The sequence below is a fragment of the Helianthus annuus genome, chromosome 11 (assembly GCF_002127325.2).
Source record: "Helianthus annuus cultivar XRQ/B chromosome 11, HanXRQr2.0-SUNRISE, whole genome shotgun sequence".
Classification (NCBI taxonomy): Eukaryota; Viridiplantae; Streptophyta; class Magnoliopsida; order Asterales; family Asteraceae; genus Helianthus; species Helianthus annuus.
This window is the reverse complement of record NC_035443.2, coordinates 158,743,765-158,756,303: the sequence shown is the minus strand read 5'-3', so window position 1 is coordinate 158,756,303 and position 12,539 is coordinate 158,743,765.

Genomic DNA, 12,539 nt, shown 5'->3' with positions numbered 1-12,539 from the left:
TGAAGGTTCCGGTTACAAGCACAATGTTTACAAATCTAACTTGCAAACTCTCAAGTATGTGTGTGTGTTTTTGGACAGAATGCTCTCAAGGAAACTCTCTATCTTTCTGTGTGCATCTATCACTCTCAAGTCTAACTTCTAACACACACTGCATGGGTATTTATACCCATACACAGCAGGTCTGACCGAAGGATCAAGTGGACTGCTCGATAGATCATCTGTCGAGTATCCAGCTCTCAAACGATACACATATACCTTGAAGGATGGTATATCCTTCGAGATCCAACTGCATCTATTGAAGGTTAACTATCGAAGGTTAACTTTCGAGCACATCGAAGGATCCACATCATCCTTCGATGTCTCATCCTTCGAGACAGACAATATATAACCATATACTAACTGTTTGGCCAAGTCAAACTAGGAGGACAGTTGACTTGGTCAAACTTACAGGACTGACAAGGACATCGTTTACATCGTGACCGAATACAGACAAAGTACAGACACAAGTGCACCAACAAACTCCCCCTTGGCTGTAGCTTTGTCTCGATCTTCTATGGTTGTAGATTCGTCTCGATGTTGATCATCTTTGATCTTTGTGTCTTCAAGACTCTGATGTCCTTTCAAGTCTTCAATGTCGGAGGATCTTCAAAGTCTTCACGTCTTGAAAGCAGAAAGTGTATCAACAAACTACCCGTATCATGTAGGAAGTGTGTTGACAAACTCCCCCTTAACATAAGCTCCCCCTTGAGTTATGCTCGTGAAATACTTGATCTTTATGAAGTGAGATCCTTGTGGTGTTGATGATGGTCAGCGGCAACTCGATCATCTTCATCTTTTGAGTGCCTTCACGTCGTGTCTTCATTCCGAAGCTTTGTCATCGACCATGTTCTCCTAGCCTTTAGAATCTGCACATGCAAGAAATCTAAACGCGTAATGAGAACAACTGCTTGGAATATAGTTAGCATAAACAAATGACACACGTATGACCATGTCACAATCAAACACCGTCCGACAGTTTGAAAGTTTAATAAATTTTAAATTCTAACTTTCAAAATCTGCAAATTTTGACCGTTTATGAAGATTTAGTCAGTTCGGTTTTCAGTCAGGTTTCAGGTAACGAAGACTCGAGCTCCAACATCGTACGATCGAAAATAAAATAGAAATAAAATCTTTTTGGTATTTTTGAATTTTTCAAATGTAAAGACTGAAAGCAGTAAATAAATATATACAGACATTCTTTTTGCGAGTTTCGAGGGTAAGAGAATCATATCAGTGTACGGTCATGCCAAAACACTCCTGTTGTTCAGTTAGTTAACATTAAGATAAGCATCCTATAACAATTATCGGTATTGTTGTCCACTTAAGCTCAACTTATCAGATGTAATCATGGCGAGGGGATACGTTAAGGTATGATTTATACTTACCGACCGGTGTTCATCCACATCACGACACATTCCCGTATCAAGGTATGCACAAGAGTTCATCTTACCGGTGAGTATACCGATTATCATCTGTTTGACCGTATATGATGTGAGATTCTCACTTATTTTGATTTGAAAACAAGTCCTATGTGATAGAATCACTTATTGATGAGAAACTTGATTTTCGTATGCATGAGGGCACAGGTGCAAGTCCGTGAACAGGTCAGTACTTCCGTACAGCAGAGAGACGAACTTGACACCCGGATAAATGTGATATTTTATCACCTATTTGATTGGACATGTGATTGTTTATCACTTATTGAGGTCGAATGCAGTATGCAATATGTAATATGTACACGTATGTATAGTATCATGGAAGATCTAGACTTGCGTCCCCGTTATTTTTCGGTAAAAGATACAACCATGATACCCAGATGATAAGCAGCATAAAGACCGAATATCTCAGAACCTCGGCAATCTATCAAACGAAATTTCGGTACTAAGACCATATGCCAATGAATGGTTCCCACCTGGTCTTCAGTCAGATTAAGATTTATATCACCCTGCACACTTTAAAATGATTGTGAGCCTACCGATACATCTTATATAGAGCTGCTTATCGTTTTTCATTTAAGGTTTAAAGAGGTTTGGATAGACCACTGATGTACTATCATTTTCTCTTTTGCTCGCCAGGAAACTCATTTTTGTTTTTCTATTGTTTTTGTGTTTTTGAAATTTTTCGATGTTTTTGGATTTTCAGATTTTTGGATTTACTCCCCCTAAAATCAATAAACTAAGAGAAATTTAAAACACAAAGATATTTACAAAAATGATTTTCCGATGTTGGTTTTACTCTTGCTTGACCTTAATGCCGTTTACCAATAATAAAAAGTCAAATCTTGATTTGTCAAATGCTTTGGTAAATAAGTCGGCACGTTGGTCATCGGTGTGGACCTTGACAACATTGACGAGTTTCATAGAGAAACAATCACGTGTGAGGTGATATTCGAGATCAACGTGTCAGGCCAAAGAGTGCTGTATGAGATGATATAATTCATAAAGCAGCGTAAAAATCAACAAGTATAGGAGAGATTAGAAATTTTAAAAACCGTATCCTGCAACTGCTTCGTGCATTGCAAGGAATCTGAGTGCTCTCCCAAATTGGATATCCACCCGGTGTGGACTTCAAAGTCGAATTTGCAGCTACTGAGAAATCTCTTGACAGCAACAAGATCATAAACCTCCGGGTCCGGCTGGTCTTCCATATTCCACCAGCGAAGATCTTTGTCTTTCTCTTTCAGAAGTGGTGTGCGGATGTTCAATCCACGCCACGGCATCTGCACACATTTCATTGTATTCTTTCCTGAGAACCCGATCAAAAACCATAACGACCAAATTTTTGGCATGTTCTTCATTTGATCGAATTCTACAACTTCATTCAGCCACATTCTTTCATCAGACATTTTTGTCTTCTTTTCTTTTTCCTTCCTCTCCATCAATGACAACAACATTCTCCTAGATATAACAATATTTCGGAGCCTTATGTCGCCAAACTTGTGCATGGACGCTCCACTATCAACAATCCTAAGACTATCAATAGTTCCTCCTGGAACATCCTGCACACTCATTCAGAGATTAGTTGGAGAGGGGGACCCAAGCCTTCACTGACTTGGGTCGTCCGTCATCATCGAGAATTGTAACATCCATTTCCCGATGATTCGGAATTGATGTAGCTCCCCCTGAAACAATTACCGGTTTTGGTATCCAAATTTGTTTATGTTTTTCATGTTTAACATCTGATTTAACAGATTTTGTTTGGATGACCTCCGGTTTTAAAACCTTTTCAACTTCTTTTCTTTTTTTCTTTTTCTGTTTCTTTTCTCGTTGTTTAACAAGACGAGGGTCCTGTTTTGGTGAAACAGATCGTTTATGGTAATTTTTACCATGGGGGGCATCAACTTTCGACTTTCCCTTGGTGAGATATGGACAATTCTTAATGATGTGTCCATACTCACAGCATTCAAAACACGATCTCCGCTCAACAAACCTCGGAGTATCATAACTGCAATAGCTGGATGATGAACTTCGTGATCTTGAGGTACTTGGTCCTACATCACAACCGTTTGTATGTTGTGTATAGTTGTTTTGACTGTTTCTTTTCAAAATTTTACTTTGTTTAACAGAATCCTTGTTGGATTTGTTTTGGAAAGTATCAATTTTATCAGTCCCTCTTGATTTCACGAAGTTTATCTTCCGATCCTTTTTCTTGTTTTCGCCCTGTTTGCCTTTTCTATTCTCTTGGGCGGCATGATTTTGTTCACGGGGATCATCAACCTTTGCTTTCAACTTATGAAGATATGGACAATTTCGAATGATATGTCCAATTGTTCCACACTCAAAACAATATCTTCGTTCAACAATCCCCGAAGCATCATGTGATCGTCTTGCCGACGATGATGAACTTTGTGATCCCGAGGTACTAGGTTTTGAACAGTTTGGATCATTTCTTTTCAACACTGTTGCTTGTTTAACAAAATCTAAGTTAGATTTGTTCTCAAAAGTTTCGATTTTGTCCGTTCCCTTAGATTTCACAAAGTTCACATTCTTGTTTTTCTTTTGGGTCTGTTTCTTCTGACCCTGAGTCGGTGCTTTTCCTTTAGGTTTGGTATGATTTGGCTGCCTCTTCTCTGTTGGTAATTTCTGATTGCCATATTGTTTTCGAATTTCAGCCTTTGGAATAGGAGGACACTGTGTAACTGTAACACGTGATCCTGTCTTTCCCAAAAACTTACTTGTCGAATTTTGAAAGACTTCACTGATTAATGATTGATTAACATTCTTAATCGGAAAATCTTTGTCTGAATAAATTTTATCATCACCAACAAGAGTGTACAGCAAGTTCACACCCTCCGACTCTTGTGCAGACGAGGACTCGATTGCAACAGTCTTAGCGGGTTTTGCAGGAGGATCACATAGAATGTAATTCTCGAGAGGTATGTCCCCATCTTTGACTTCCGCATCAGACTTTGCTGGGACAGCATTATCAGATTCATCATCAGAAGAATCAGCATCCTCAGTAATGACTGGAGGATCCTGATTCAGTTCAGCAGAAGACACACACGTATCTGCTGACACATCTGAATCTGATGATACTTCCTTCTTATATCCAAGTCCTGTTGCAAACTCCTTTACATCTAGAGGAACAGATGGTTCAAAGAACACTCTATCCTCCTCGTCAGGCATTGCATCATAATTGTGTCTCACTGGTGGTGGACATTTCTTGTAGCCTATGCATGTGACATCCCGTTTTTCTTTCTGAACGTCAATGATGTGATCCAACACATAGCTAGAGCTCAAATAACTGTCTAGCTTAAGTTGGATCGCCTCACTTTCGGTTTTCACACAAGCCATCTCTTTTTGCATAGTCTCAAGGCGAGATATATACAAATTTATGTCAGTTTGTTTTCTCGAAACCATTTTTGTTAATTCGGTTTTATCTTTCTTCAAGTTCTCAATTACCGACTTAAACTCTTTTTCATGGTTCTCATAAAACATGTTGGCTTCAGTGCATTTTGAAAGATCCACGGTCAACTTCTGGTTGTGAATAAATGTCACATCATATTTCTCTTGCAAAGCTTCGTGTTTGCTTTGCAATTCACACCACTTGGCATTCAATGAAACATGTTTGTCTTGCAAGTCAAACAGACTAGCTTGTAAAGCATCATGTTTGCCTTGCAACTCAGACATGTTTGCTTCTAGATCAGCACACTTAACTCTTAATCTAGCACAATTATCACAATCTACAGCAGTGGGTTTATCGACACATACCTGACTGGAATCACTCTCAGGTGTTGGCCTTTCTGCATCAGAATTAATAACCTCCATTGATGATTCACATTTAGATCCATCCTTGCTCGAACTTGAAGTTGTATCACCCTCAACTGAAGTTGAAACATCTTCATCTGAACTTCTATCACGTTCAGAAACTGTTATCATTTCCCGAGGATTCACCATTGCTTGCATCTTTGACAATTTCAGCATACAACGCCGATTTTGTCTGACTACTGTTCTTTGGATCAAGAGATGATGGTTCTATAGTAGAACGATGGTGTTGTAAACCAACTAGGGGTAATGGATTTCCATACAAGTCTGTGGTTGGAGCCGGCTTTACAGGAACTTGTATTGGATTGCCAAACCAATCTGTTGTTATTTTCGGTTCACTTTGCCTTTGATTGGTAACTGATGCCCACATTTCTGCAGTAATTCGAGGTGGTGTGGGAGATTCGGCCCATGATGGAGATAAACTTATACACGTGTATTTTCCACTGTCTGGAGTCGGTGTACCCAACCATGAGGGAGTGGAACCCGAACTTGTATATTTTCCACTGTCTGGAGCCGGAGTTCCCCACCAACTCGGATTCATCTTTGATAAGAAAAATAAATTCTATATCAATAGCTTGAAAGATGATTGACGAAGGATTAAATTATCGAAGGATCAACCGAAGGATCACAAGAAAGACAAACACCAAACCGGTCTCGAAAGATGATCTTTCGTAAGTTGATACAAACGAAAAATGATTAGCAGATCTTGGGCTTTGTGATTTTCTAAACGTGGGCGGTGCACAACAAAAAAACTTATTGGACACTTGGGCGGTGGAAATGACGGTGCTTTGGGCCGACACGTGGGCAACAAAGTATGAAAGATCTGCGGGTTGGCAACAAAATAATCTGATATGATCAATTGGGCGGTGCACAACAAACAATCAAAATTTATTGGCTTATTGGGGCGGTGCCTTGGGCAGTGAACACAAACAACAAACAAACAAAGCTTATTGGTCACTTGGGCGGTGCACACCAATCAACAAAATATCTTTCGAATATATCTGATCTGAAAGTGGGCGGTGCACAACAAACAACAAATATCTTTCGAAACAAACAGATCTTAATCCCACAAATATCTTGATCTTTCGAAGTTGTTGGGATAATATTGATCTTTCGGATCCTTCGAAATTGTTGTGAGATGACCCTTCGAAAGGATAGATGATCCTTTGAAGCAAAAGGATGACCCTTCGAATTGTTTATGATCTTTCGAATAATGAAAGGATGACCCTTCGAAGAACTGCTTGATCCTTCGGGAACTGTTTGATCTTTCGAGGTTCTTAGATGATCCTTCGAAGTATGAAGAAAATGATGAACTTTATCTTTCGAAATATGAAGATGATAAGATCATCAAGAACACAGCGACTGTTAGTTTTCTAGATTTGACGAAAACTAACCCAAGACTTGAACAAAACCCGGTTTTAAACAAGGTAAAGAGCCTTAGCTCTGATACCACTTGTAGGTCCCTTCTCGGAGGATGACGAACCTAAACCTTGTTATACTAACCCACTAGCGAGTGCGGAATCCAAGCTAGCAAGCAAACCGAGATGAAACAAGTATAAAGCACAACACACAAGGTTCACCGATTAACACCACTGTATTAATACGTATGAAGGTTCCGGTTACAAGCACAATGTTTACAAATCTAACTTGCAAACTCTCAAGTATGTGTGTGTGTTTTTGGACAGAATGCTCTCAAGGAAACTCTCTATCTTTCTGTGTGCATCTATCACTCTCAAGTCTAACTTCTAACACACACTGCATGGGTATTTATACCCATACACAGCAGGTCTGACCGAAGGATCAAGTGGACTGCTCGATAGATCATCTGTCGAGTATCCAGCTCTCGAACGATACACATATACCTCGAAGGATGGTATATCCTTCGAGATCCAACTGCATCTATTGAAGGTTAACTATCGAAGGTTAACTTTCGAGCACATCGAAGGATCCACATCATCCTTCGATGTCTCATCCTTCGAGACAGACAATATATAACCATATACTAACTGTTTGGCCAAGTCAAACTAGGAGGACAGTTGACTTGGTCAAACTTACAGGACTGACAAGGACATCGTTTACATCGTGACCGAATACAGACAAAGTACAGACACAAGTGCACCAACAGAGAGAGATAGAGAGGAGGGGTGTGTGAATATTAACTCCCAATAAATACTAGTTTTTGTCGTATCACGTAGCGGTATTAATAAACGAAACAAACGTTGGTGATAACCTAGTGAATATTAATAATTGGAATTGTTCCAATATGACTCGAACATTAAATTATTGGCATTATTATGTGACTAGGTGCAAAATTGCGTAAAAACCATAATTTGATACGTTAAAGTTTTATTGTGCAGTTTTCGCGTGTTATTGTTAATTTATTCACTAATTAACATTCTTACACCCTAAATAATATTAGATTATGTGTAATTAATTAATTGACATTGTCTAATGTGTTAAACAATTTTAGAGGCTTAAAACTACATAAAACATATAAATTAACCCTTGTTTAGCCTTAGTTACGCCTTTGATTAACTCATGCAAGCCTCCAAACCACTATAAGACAAATACACTACACCTTCCCTCACTTGAATTCACCAGAAAACTTCGCAGCCCCGTGCCAAATAATTCTTGCTTCTTGCTTGTAAAAGAGTTTGCATGTATTGGGAATAGGTATGACCATGATGTTGTTTGGAAGACTTGTCATAAAGCTCACATGTATCCACATTTATTTCATACATTTGAAAACACAAAAGAACCTCTTAAGAAACTCTTTCTTCACAACAAAATTCAGAGTTCTCAACTTTGATAAAAATTCAAGAGTTTTCTTCAAGTTTACTTTGTGTTCTTCATTCGCGAATCTGCCAGATTCGTATACCCAACTTTGCAAGGCCATATCTCACTCAATTCTTTGTCTTTTTTAGTGATTCTTTTTCTAGAGTAAACTTTTATCTAACCCAAAATCATCCCCACCAATTTCACTCATTTCTATTGAGTATTCAACCTCCAAACTGCTTCTAAAACACGACTTCCCAGAAACGAAGTTGTTGTGCTATCGCTTTTTAGTTGTGATCTTTCAAGGGGCTACACATATGGGAATTCAGTTATTCTTTTTGCTATCTCCTTGGACTTCAATTTTCTTCACTTTCGTTAAAAGTTTCAGAATCATAAGCCCTTAAAACCAAGCCCTCTCCTCAAGAACCTATGGCTCTAAGAACGACAATTCCATTTCCATTCTCTTTCCTGTTAGATCTATATTTATTCATCAAAATCTCTAATTGCTAAATGCTTTACTAACCGGTTTCAAGCACCTAAAGCCATAAATAGTTAAATACCTTGTTTTCGTTATAATTTTTCTAGTATGATAAAGATAAAATTAATATTATCTTAATTGAAACCTAATTAACTAAGGGTGGACATATTGGCACACCAAGATGCCTATTTGCACACCAAACTTTAGCTTTATAGACGCTTCGTATAGGCATATAGGCCTATACGAGACTTATAGTACAATATATGATATGACACGATACGTAACTATAGGATACGACACGATACCAAACTATATGATATGATACTATAGGATACGATACGATAAGAGATAAGATATGATACTATATTACACCTATAGGCTTATACGAGACTTATACTACACTATATGATACGATACTACATCCATAGGCCTATATAAGGGCTACGAGACGTATACTATATGATACGATACTTAACAATTTTTTAATTTATTTATTTTGTTAAAGTACTTTGATAAAACGATAAATAATGTATAAAAACACTTCTAAAAAGCCCTTTATATGCGCGGCGTATATAACGGGTCAAAAAGACAATTTTACCCATGGATTAGGCTACCTATAGCCCCCAATCCGGGGGTAAAATAGTCTTTTTTACCAAACTTACCCCATGTATACGCCACATGTAGGACTATACGCGGCGTATAGTAAAAAAGACAATTTTACCCCTGGATTGGGGGTATATGCAGCCAAATCCAGGGGTAAAATTGTCTTTTTAACCCTTTATATACGCTCGCGTATAGGCCTATACGTAGCGTACATAAAAGGTCAATTTTTTTCTACCCCAAACTAGTGGTAAAATTTGCTTTTTTGACCCTTTATATACGTCGCGTATAGTCCTATACGTAGCGTATATAAAGGGTGGTTTTTTTAGGGGACAATTTTATACATTATTTATCGTTTTATCAAAGTTCAATAATAAGTACTTTAAAAAAACTTTTTTAACTATTGTATAGTATAAGTTTCGTATAGACCTCGTATAGGCCTATGAATGTAGCATCGTATCGTATAGTGTTGTTTAAGTCTCGTATAGGCCTATAGGTGTAGTATAATATCATATCATATCGAATTGAATAATGTAGTATAAGTATCGTATAGGTCCCCTATAGGTCTTGTATATGTAGGTCCCGTTTTTCCGGTGGATCGATAACGAAAACCCTATCCTTGTTTATCACAAACACGGTAACGGGTGCGGAATCCCCGTGACGGTGCAAACCAAACACAATGTAAAATAAACAACATGGTTTAACCAAAGAAACACAATCTATTGATTAAACGGGATGAGAACCGATACAAACATATAAAAACAATGTTTGAAGTAAACCTCTCACGGTGAGTATGCTCTCATCAGTTTCACACAGAAACTGTGAGGGGTATTTATACATAGACACAGACACAGACTATGACGAAACGCAACGAAGCCACGACGAAACACTAAAGTCGACGAAACACTATCTGTTTCGTCGACATACATATTAATCTTATTCTTTGTTTCGTCGATTGTAGTGGAGCCCAAATACTAGTCAAAGTCCAATTCAAGTCTTCGGCCCAAATGAAGTGAATTACGGCCCAGATAATGTTTCTGTTGACAACTTTCATAAATTCAACATAAGACAAATCTGTGACATCATTATGACATCACTAAGGTGATGTCATGGTGATGTGTTGGCGGGAAAGGCCGCGGCTCTCCGTGCTTCGCGTGTCGAACTGTGGGGCGCACGACGGAGGAATGTCGTGACGTCGGGCTTGAGCCGGACCTAACCGTGTCGAAACCAAGTCGTACCGATCCGAGTCGAACCGAGCCGAGTCGCGTCCACACAAAGTGTATCAACAAACTCCCCCTTGGACGCTACTCGTGATGGTTCGTCTTTTGTGATGGTTCGTCTTCTGTGTCTTTCATGTCGGAGGATCTTCAAAGTCTTCACGCGTCGTGAGAAGAAAGTGTATCAACAAACTCCCCATTTCATTTAGAAAGTGTGTTAACAAACTCCCCCTTAGAATGAACTCTCCATTGAGTCATGCTCGTGAATATTTTGACTTGTCAATTCTTCAGATCCTTGTGGTGTTGATGAGTGATCAGCTGCAACCCGATCATCTTGATCTTCTGATTGCATCAACGTCATGTCTTCACTTTACGGCTTGTCATCTGACACGTTCTCTTCGTCTTTAGCTGGTTCTGATGTCGCATCTGCACATACAAGAAAGCTAAACACGCAATGAGAACAACCGTTTGGAATATAGACAAATTAAACAGACGACACATATGAGATCAAATCTCAATCAAACACCGACCGACAACAGTTTGAAAGTTTAGAAAATGATCAATTTTAATCCTTTAACTTTCAAAACTTATTAACTTCGAACGTTTATGAAGGTGCAATTGTTTTCCGGCTTACGATCAGGATTTTGGGTAGGATAGACTCGAGTTCCAACATCGGTCAATCAAAAATAAACTAGAAGCAAAATCTTTTTGGATTTTATAAAGTTTATATTAAAACACACCTAAAATCTTTTTGGTATTTTTCATTTTTCAAATGTATAGACGGAAAACAATAAATAAATATATACAAAGATGCAGAAACTGAAAGCAGCAAATAAATATATACAGACATTCTTTTTGCGAGTTTCGAGGGTAAAAGAATCATATCAGTGTACGGTCATGCCAAAACGCTCTTTTTGTTCAATTAGTTAACATTTAGATAAGCATCCTATAGCGATTATCGGTATTGTTGTCCGCTTAAGCTCAACTTATCAGATGTAATCATGGCGAGGGGATACTTTAAGGTATGATTTATACTTACAGACCGGTGTTCATCCACACACGACACATTCCCGTGTCAAGGTATGCACGAGGATTCATCTTACCGGTGAGTATACCATTTATCATCTGTTTGACCGTATATGATGTGAGATACTCACTTATTTTGATTGAAAACAAGCCCTATGTGATAGAATCACTTATTAATGAGGAACTTGATTTTCATATGCATGAGGGCACAGGAGCAAGTCCGTGAACAGGTCAGTACTTTCGTACAGTAGAGAGACGAACTTGACTCCCGGATAAATGTGATATTTTATAACTTATTTTGAGGGACATGTGATGGTTGATCACTTATTGAGGTCGAATGCAATATGTACACGTATGTATAGTATCATGGAAGATCTAGACTTGTGTCCCCGTTATTTTTCGGTAAAAGATACAACCATGAAACCCAGATGATAAGCAGCATAAAGACCGAATATCTCAGAACCTCGGCAATCTATCAAACGAAATTTCGGTACTAAGACCATATGCCAATGAGTGGTTCCCACCTAGTCTTCAGTCGATTTAAGATTTATATCGCCCTGCACACTTTAAAATGATTGTGAGCCTACTGATACAACTTATATTGAGCTGCTTATCGTTTTTCATTTAAGGTTTAGAGAGGTTTAGACAGACCTGTCACACCCCGACCACGTAAAACAACAAAACATGGCGGAATCGTCGGGGAGTGTTGTAACAGAATCATTGTTTCATAACACATGGAAAATTGAAATTTTGTTTTATTGATTAAAGGAGTTACAATGTCTTAACTGTAACAACTGTCACTAAAATCCGTAATTAGGATAATAATTATCCAATAAGAAAACCCTAATTAAGACACCCAAGTAATTTGGCATAAACCCTGAAATTTCCGAAACAATCGGAATCAGGATCAGGGCCCCTAAAACTCGAGGGGGCAAACCCTCGTTGATAATTATCTTAATTAATTCGTTGCTCAGTTCTTATTTGTTGAAATTGTTGAATCACCTAAGCTACAACCGAACTCAGCTAGGCTAGGAAGTAGGCTGCACCCTTTACGGACCGTAAAGGATTAGCCTTACGGACCGTAAGCTGACCGGGTTCCCTTACGGACCGTAAGGGCTTAGTCATACGGTCCGTAAGCCA